We start from the raw sequence: 8476 nt of genomic DNA on the forward strand, positions 1-8476 counted from the left end.
ATTATTAAGGAAGTAGATGAAAGTTGCTGAGAGACACATTGATGCAGCTAGTCAAGCTGCTATCTCACAGTACCAGAGAATAGAGTCTTAGAGTAGAGGTTGTGGTGAATCTGTGGAATTCATTGCCACAGATAACCGTGGTGGTCGTCATTTAGTTATATTTAAAGCAAAAGTTGATAGGTCCGTAAATAGTAAAGATGTTAATTTTTTTTGCGAGAAAGGAAGAGAATTTAAATTTAAATTTTAGATTTAGACATATGGAACGGTAACATGCCCTTTTGCGCCAAGACCCCATGCTGCCCAATTAGACCCAATTAACTTACAACTCCGGTGTGTTTTTAATGGCGGGAGTAAACCAGAGCCCCCATGCAAAACCCACACAGACACGGGGAGAACATGCATACTCCTTACAGGCAGCACAGGATTTGAACCCTGGTTCTGATGCTGTAACTGCATGGTGCTAACTGCTTCACCAATCATGCCAGGAATGGGATTGACTATCAGCCGTGGTATGAACAACAGAGCAGACCCGATGGGCTGAATCCCCTTATTCTGCTCCTACATCTTGTGGTCTTATGGGTTGGATCTTGACCTCTGGTGCAGTCCACGTGGAGTTTGCAGATTTCTTTCCAGTGCTCTGGCTTCCGTCCACATATAGAAGGCGTGGAAACAGGGAGGTTCATTGGCAGCTGTAAATTGTTCCCTGTGTGAGTGTTAAAATCTGGGAGGAGTTGATGGGAACATGAGGAGAGTAGAATGCCATTAGTGTAGGATTAATGAAGGTAGCTGGTTGATGGCTAGGACAGGCTCTGTGGGCCGAATGGCCCTTTGCCATACTGTGCAGCTCCATGGTTATTCACCCCTTGAGCCCAGGTCATTGTTCAACAGTGTTGACCTCAATTCCTTCTATTTCAATGTGAGCTCAAACATACTGAGAGGTCAGTGAGGTTAGATGCTAGAACACTCGTAACACTTGTGGACGCCCTGTTCCTACAGAATCGGCAGCTTCGGTTCAGGACTGGCTGCGAATGAGAAAGGCAAAGCACACAGGCTGATGATCAGAGAGCAGGAGCAATGTCAAGCAGATGGTGGATTAAAATTTCTCACAGCACCAGTGCAGTTTTTTTTATGGTAAATGATTAATGTCATGTCTCTCTGATTGCTGTCTGCTTCCACATCCAATCTCAGGGCAATGGTTAATGGAGAGAGAGAGGAAGGGTAGGAGAGGAAGACAAGACAATTTTGCAGGGAAGGATGTAAATAGCCTCAAGTTATGCTGTTAATTTGCAGCTCTGGAGATGAATGGCACCTCTGCCAGATATGTAACTTGAGTTCTGGGCCCAGGTGCTGCAGTGAAGAGAGATTGATCAGCGAGCTCTCAAGGAGCTGACGTTGTTTGATTATTAACTGCAGCCAGCAACGTGGCTTTGCTCTTTATTTTGCTGTATAATATATATTTTTCCCGTTACATGAGGCACTTTGAAGGGATCAAAAAATTGTGAGCCATCAAATAAAATTTAATGAGTAAAATTTCCTGCAGCCATGATCTTGGATCCTGAAATAGCACCACGTTCCATCAAAACCGGAGTAAAGCTTGCATGGGTTCTGTTGTTATTAGTTTATAAGTAAGCTGTAGGGGCTACAGCCTGCGATAGAGATGTTCCTAAGTTTAAACCTGCCTTGGGTCAATGAGTTGTACATCTCTGTCAACCAACTGGGTGGATTAGTGGAACAGAACTCAATACTGAAAGACAGATTCAAAGATTAAAACTGTAGAGTGTGTTTAATACTGAATGATTTGCCTTTATTTTAAAGCAGCATTGTTGTTTACTGATAAGCTTTCCCCTGATGTTTGAGTATATTTATATTGTAATACTAGTGTTTGGCCCACTAAATTCATGTTAAATTCAAATCCTTGTGGCAGTCTTGATGAAGGGCTCTGACCTGAAACATTGACCATTTTTTTTCACCCATTGTTGAGTTCTTCCAGCAGATTGTTTTTTTTTTGCTCAAGGTTCCAGCATCTGCAGTCTCTTGTGTGCCTCCAAAAAACCTTCTCTCATCTCCGATCATCACTGACCTTCAATCAACAGGCCTTTATTTTAAAATCCACCTGCTAATGTTCAAATCCCTCTGAAGTCACAATCCTTACCAACTGTTTAATACACCCTAGGCCTACAACCTCACAGCTTCTCCCTGGTTCTGAGATCATTTTCATTGCATCAGCACTGGTAAGCCTCCAAGTTTCTATTTTTGCCTTCTGTAAAACCTTGCACCTCAATCTCCTCTTTTAATATGTTTGCTTAAAGTCCATCTCTTTGACCAAGCGTTTGGTCAACACCTTTATTCTCTGCACATGCGGCTCACAGACAACACCCAATGAGTATTGATGCGAATCAACTGGTATTTTTATTTCTGGATAAAGTAATGTTTAAGGTTCGAGGGAAGGAGTTTTACAGGGGATCTGAGGGCAAGGCAGAGTTGTTGATATCTGGATTACCCAGCCAAAATAAGTGGTCGAATCAGATGCAATCAGAGGTATTTAGGCAGACATTTAAACAGGCAAAGCATTGGAAAGATAAGGTCTTGATGAGGGAAAATGTTCTTAGTGCCAATGGGCAAAAGGCTTGGAAGGGAAAAGCATGGAAGGATACGGGGAAAGAGGGATTATTATAGATAGATTATGTCGTGAGCCAAAAGTGCCTGTCTCTGGGCTGCATGTTTCTTTGATTCTGTTGTTATATTCAATGATTTTGGCCCCACAGTTTTCTGGGATAGAGAATTCCAAACATTCATATACATGAGCAGCTCATTCTCATCTCTCTGAAATGAATGAGCCATTATTCTGAAACTTTTCAATTTTAACCAGCTGTGAAGATCACTTTGCTAATCTCTCTTGGATGCCTCTGATCTTTCCAAGCTCCAATGAATACGGTGCCAATCTATTCATCTTTGCTTCAATGTCAACCCATTTTCCCAAGGAATCCACCCAGTGAAACTTTGCAGCACCGCATTCAAGGCAAGTCATCCTTTCTGAAGCATGTATATGCATATTCCAAATCCCTTCCTTCAAACTTCATCACCTTTATGAAGCCGACATTCCACGAACCTTGTGAATTACTTGCTACACTACACTTCATCTTTTGGGACATCAAGAACCCTTTGTATTGCAACATTTATGTTCTTTTTCATTCTTCTTTCAGATAAGTTAAACCATTTTCCCACATTATATTGTTTAGAATATGGAACAGTACAGCACATGACAGGCCTTTCACCCAACAATATTGTGCTGACCTATATTTTTAAACCTACTCAACAATCTAAACCTTCCATCCCTCACACCTACACCCCTCCATTTTTCTTGCATCCATTGGCCTGCCTAAGAGTCTTTTAAATGTCCTTATTGTACCACACTCTATCACCATCCCTGGCAATGCATTCCAGGCACTTATGTAAAAATCTTATAGCTGACGTCTTCCCTGAACTTTTCTCTTCTCACCTTAAGCAGATGTCCTTTGGTATTTGCTACTGTTGCTCCAGGAAAAAGCTGTCAACCCTTTCTATGTCTTGATAATCCTGTAGACCTCTATTAAGTCACCTCTCATTCACTCCAAAGAAAAAAGCCCTTGCTCTGTTAATTTTGTTTCATAAGATACATTATCCAATCTAGGCAACATCCTGGTAAATCTTCTTTACAGTCTCTCCAAAGCTGCCACATCCTTTCTGTAACGAGGTGACCCAAACAGAATACCAAGTGTGGTCTAACCAGACTTTTACAGAGTTGCAACATTACCTCAGGGTTCTTGAAAACTCAATCCCTGAGTAATAGAAACATAGAAACATAGAAGATAGGAGCAGGAGTAGGTCATTCGACCCTTCGAGCCTGCTCCGCCATTCAACGAGATCATGGCTGATCTTAAAGTTCAGTACCCCGTCCCCGCCTTCTCTCCGTAACCTTTAATACCCTTATACTGAAGAAATAGATCTAATTCCCTCTTAAATAGATTTAATGAACCTGCCTCTACTGCCCTCTGTGGCAATGAATTCCACAGATTCACCACCCTCTGGGTAAAGAAATTCCTCCTCATCTCGGTCCTAAATGGTTTGCCTATTATCCTCAAACCGTGGCCCCGGGTTCTGGATTTTCCCATCATTGGAAACATCCCATCTGAAGGCCAGTAAGTCTTCTTAACTAACCTATCAACCTATGCATCAACCTTGAGAAATGTATGGATTTGGAGACCAAGGTCCCTTGGTTCTTCCACACTGTTAAGAATCCTACCTCTAACCATCTGCTTCATCTTCAAGTTTGACCTTCCAAAATGCAACAGCTCACACTCATCCAGATTGAACTCCATCTGCCACTTTTCTGCCCAATTCTGCATCCTGCTGTGACTGATGACAGGCTTCAGCACTATCCACAACACCTCCAACCTTTGTGTGATCTGCAGACGTACTTATCCATCCCTCTACTTCTTTGTCTAGGTCATTAAAAAAATACCAAAAACCTGCGGTCCCAGAACAGATCCCCGCAGAACTCCACACGTCACTAACCTCTGGGGAAAATATTTTCCATCCACTGCTACTCTCTGCAAGCTAATTTTGAATCCACACAGCCAAGATTCCATGGATCCCATGCCCCATGACTTTCTTAATGTCTACCATGAGGGACCTTGTCAAATTCCTTACTAAAATCCATATACACTAATTCTACCACCTCATCTTACATTTGTTACTTCCTCAAAAAATTCAGTTAGGCTTGTGCGCACAGCCTACCCCTCTCAAAATTATGCTGGCTATAAATTGTGCCATTTCTTGCCCACCAACCTAACCCTTGTCTCCTTCTCCTAACTTGCTAACCCACTTATTTTTGCATCATCACCAAATGTAGTTTGAGAACATTCGCCCTGTCACCTGAATCTTAATGCGGTAGGAAATAATTGAGGGCCCAGCACTAATCCTTATGTTTAATGTGGTTAATAATTACTAATTTGAAAATCATCCATCTTATCTTACCAGCAACCTCTCAGATTTATTGTCAGAGTACATACATGACATCACATACAACACTGAGATTTTTTTCTGTGGATGAGTTAGAATTACCACTTATTAGTAGTGCAAAAAAAATGTACACAATGTACACATGTAAACAAATAAAGAAAATAAAGAGAAAAAAAACATTAAATGCAAAAATAAGAGTCCTTAAATCTGTGATTGAATCAGTTGTTGAGGAGTCTGATGGTGGAAGGGTAGGAGCTGTTCCTGAACCTGATGGTGTGAGTCATGTGGTACCTCTACCTCTTTCCTGATGGCATCAGCGACAACAGAACGTTTGCTGGGTGGTGTGGCTCCTCTATGATTGCTACTGCTCTCTGAGCCAGCATTCCCTGTAAATGTTCTTGATGGTAGTGAGGGTTTTGCCTGCGATGTCCTGGGCTACCTTTTTGAAGGGCTATGCTTGAGGGAATGGCACCAGACTGTGGTCTAACCTTGAGAATGACGTTGGAGTGCCCACCCCTTAAATTTGCACGTCAACCTGAGTTGGAAACATTCCTTCATCAATAACCTTGTCCTAGGGCCTCAGTGGTCGAAGGTGATAGTAGATAGATTTTTGAAATTCAGGAAATAAAAGGCAATGGGGAACTGGCAAAGGAGAGGAGATGAGGCCTGAAGCAGATCAGCCATGTTAACAACGCATGGTGGGTCAGTCTTCACAGTCTGACTGGCCTACTCCTTCTTCTGTTCACACAGGCTTCTGTTGATGGACAATGAGTGACAGGCAATAAATGCTAGCCTTGCCAGTGGATCCTTATGCCATAAATTAATAATGTTCACAGATAGTTAGACTGTCAATTAAATCTGCCTTGTTACCCATCGAGCTCCCTTATTAGTTCTAGGACACATTATTGCAGACAGATATCCTGATAATGCTTACAAATAATCTATTTCTTCAAACCTGGATGAAAGTTAAAATCCCCTGCTGAAACTGCCTTACCAACACTACATGCACATCTAACCCATGCATTTCACAATCTACCACTTCGCAATTGCTATTAGTAACCAATACATAACTTTCAGTGGAGAATTGAATCCTTTTCTGCATCTTGATCCTACCAATAAAATCCCCACCGCCCCCTTAACTCTCATAATAACCTCACTCATCTATGATATAGTTTCATCTTCAATCACCAAGGCTATTCCACCCTCTGTCAGTTTCTCTCTTTACTGCAGACTTTTATAATGGTATATTTAGTTTCCATTCCTAATTATCATGTAGCCATATCTCATTATTGGCCACTACATCAGAGCCTCCAAGATGAATTTGCTGTTGTAATTCATTCAATTTGTTCCCCAGGAAGGGTCGAGAACCAAAGGACACAAATGAAAGGTGATGGGCAAAAGAATCAAGGGTGACAGGAGGAAAAAAATGTTCTGGATGCAGCAAGCTGATCAAGCCTGGAAAGTGGTACCTGGCAGAGAGTTGGAAGCACATTTAATCGCAGTTTTCAGGACAGAATTTGATCTGAATTTGAAAGAAAAAAAAGTTCAGGCATTTGGGGCAAGGGCAAGGGAATGAGCCAAACTATATTGATCTTAAAGGGCCAAATAATTTGTTACAAATCTACACTGTGTTCCACAAAGAACACTTGGGCTTCTCTCCAGTATCTTCCTTTATTTTTTTCTCTCTCCTGTTTAATTTAAGATTTTGGTTTTCGTTCAGCTGTGCTCGGTCATTTTAGAAGTATCATGAAATACAACTTTCTCCTTCAACACCAAATTCTTCCCTTCTGGATTTTTCCATACTGGTGCCTGGTCCTTGCCCTGTTTGGATAGGACAGCTCCTTCGGTCTTCATACTGGGAGTACTATCCCATGAAATAGAGTCTGTTTTCTCATGCCAGTCATTCATCCATTTATATCCTTCAACTACCAAGTCTTGAACAAATTTGCACACCTCAGTTGATAATCCAGCTAGTATAATGCAAGGTCTTAGACTTTAATTTCCAACAACTCGTAGTCCCCATATTGTACTGCTCATCTTCTCTTCCAGTAAGGAAGACCCTTACCCTCTCTCACTAATCATCTTTCAAGGCAAGATGTCTTTCATCTAGTACGAGTTAGGCCCTTGACATATGGGATCTTCAGTTCTGCTTATCAAAGAGTTAAAGATGTTGACTGTCTCCCCAATTACTGAATCCTTACAATTACCATGTCTCCACACCAAGCCAGTCTCCTCCCCACCCAGCATACACCCTGATGTCCCGTGTGTTTCCGGTCATTGTTCCGACTGCTCAAGCAAACTGTTTTAACAACGAGCACATTGCATCTCCTGATATCACAGGAGACTGCAGATGCTGAACTGAATCTAGGATCTAGATCAAGAGCTTCAGCCTGTCACATCGACCACTCTTCTTCTCTCACAGATGCTGGTTGACCTGCTGAGTTCCTCCAGCAAATTGTGTTTAGTATCCTGTGATATGCTCCATCAGTAATTTGGAGAAAATTGCCAACATGGACTTTAATAAAACACCTGCGAAGGTCTCTCATGGTTGGCTGATCCAGAAAATTCAGTCACGTGGGATTTCACGTGAGTTAGTATGTTGGATTCACCATAGAAGATACAGGGTAGATCGTGGTGGAAGGTGTTATTTTACAGGAAGTCTGTGACGAGTGATGTTCCAGAGGGATTACTGCGATGTTTGTAACTGTTATCTGAGATTTAAGTATGGTTTGGTGGGTTCACAGAGAAGAGAGTCGAGCCACAAGCTGACAAATAAGGAATAATCTTTATTGCACATACAGGGAAATCATAGCAGGGAAGACCCCAAACAACAAAATACTAAGAACTCGATAGCATAGGCATTAACATCAGATACAGCGATCTCTGATTCCAATGGGTCTAATTTCTCTCTCTCACTCTCTCCCCCACCTTTCTCTCTCTCTCTCCGCCCTTTCTCTCACTCTCCCCCCTTTCTCCCATTCTGTCCCCCCTTTCTCCCACTCTCTCCCCCTTTCTCTCCCACTTTCTTCCTCTTTCTCCTCACTCTCTCTCTCCTCACTCTCTCTCTCCTCACTCTCTCTCTCCTCACTCTCTCACTCCTCACTCTCTCTCTCCTCTCCTCTCCCTCTCCCCCTCTCTCTCTCCCCCTCTCTCTCCCCCTCTCTCTCTCCCCCTCTCTCTCTCCAACTCTCTCTCTCCCCCTCTCTCTCTCCCGCTCTCTCTCTCCCGCTCTCTCTCTCCCGCTCTCTCTCTCCCGCTCTCTCTCTCCCCTCTCTCTCTCCCCCACACTCTCATTCCCTCTCTCTCTCCCCCTTTCTCTCTCCCCCTCTCTCTCTCCCCGTCTCTCTCCCCCTCTCTCTCTCCCCCTCTCTCTCTCCCCTCTCTCTCTCCCCCTCTCTCTCTCCCCCCCTCTCTCTCCCCCCATCTCTCTCTCCCCTCTCTCTCTCTCTCCCCCTCTCTCTCTCTCCTCCACTCC

The sequence above is a fragment of the Narcine bancroftii genome, chromosome 12 (genome assembly GCF_036971445.1).
Source record: "Narcine bancroftii isolate sNarBan1 chromosome 12, sNarBan1.hap1, whole genome shotgun sequence".
Taxonomy (NCBI): Eukaryota; Metazoa; Chordata; class Chondrichthyes; order Torpediniformes; family Narcinidae; genus Narcine; species Narcine bancroftii.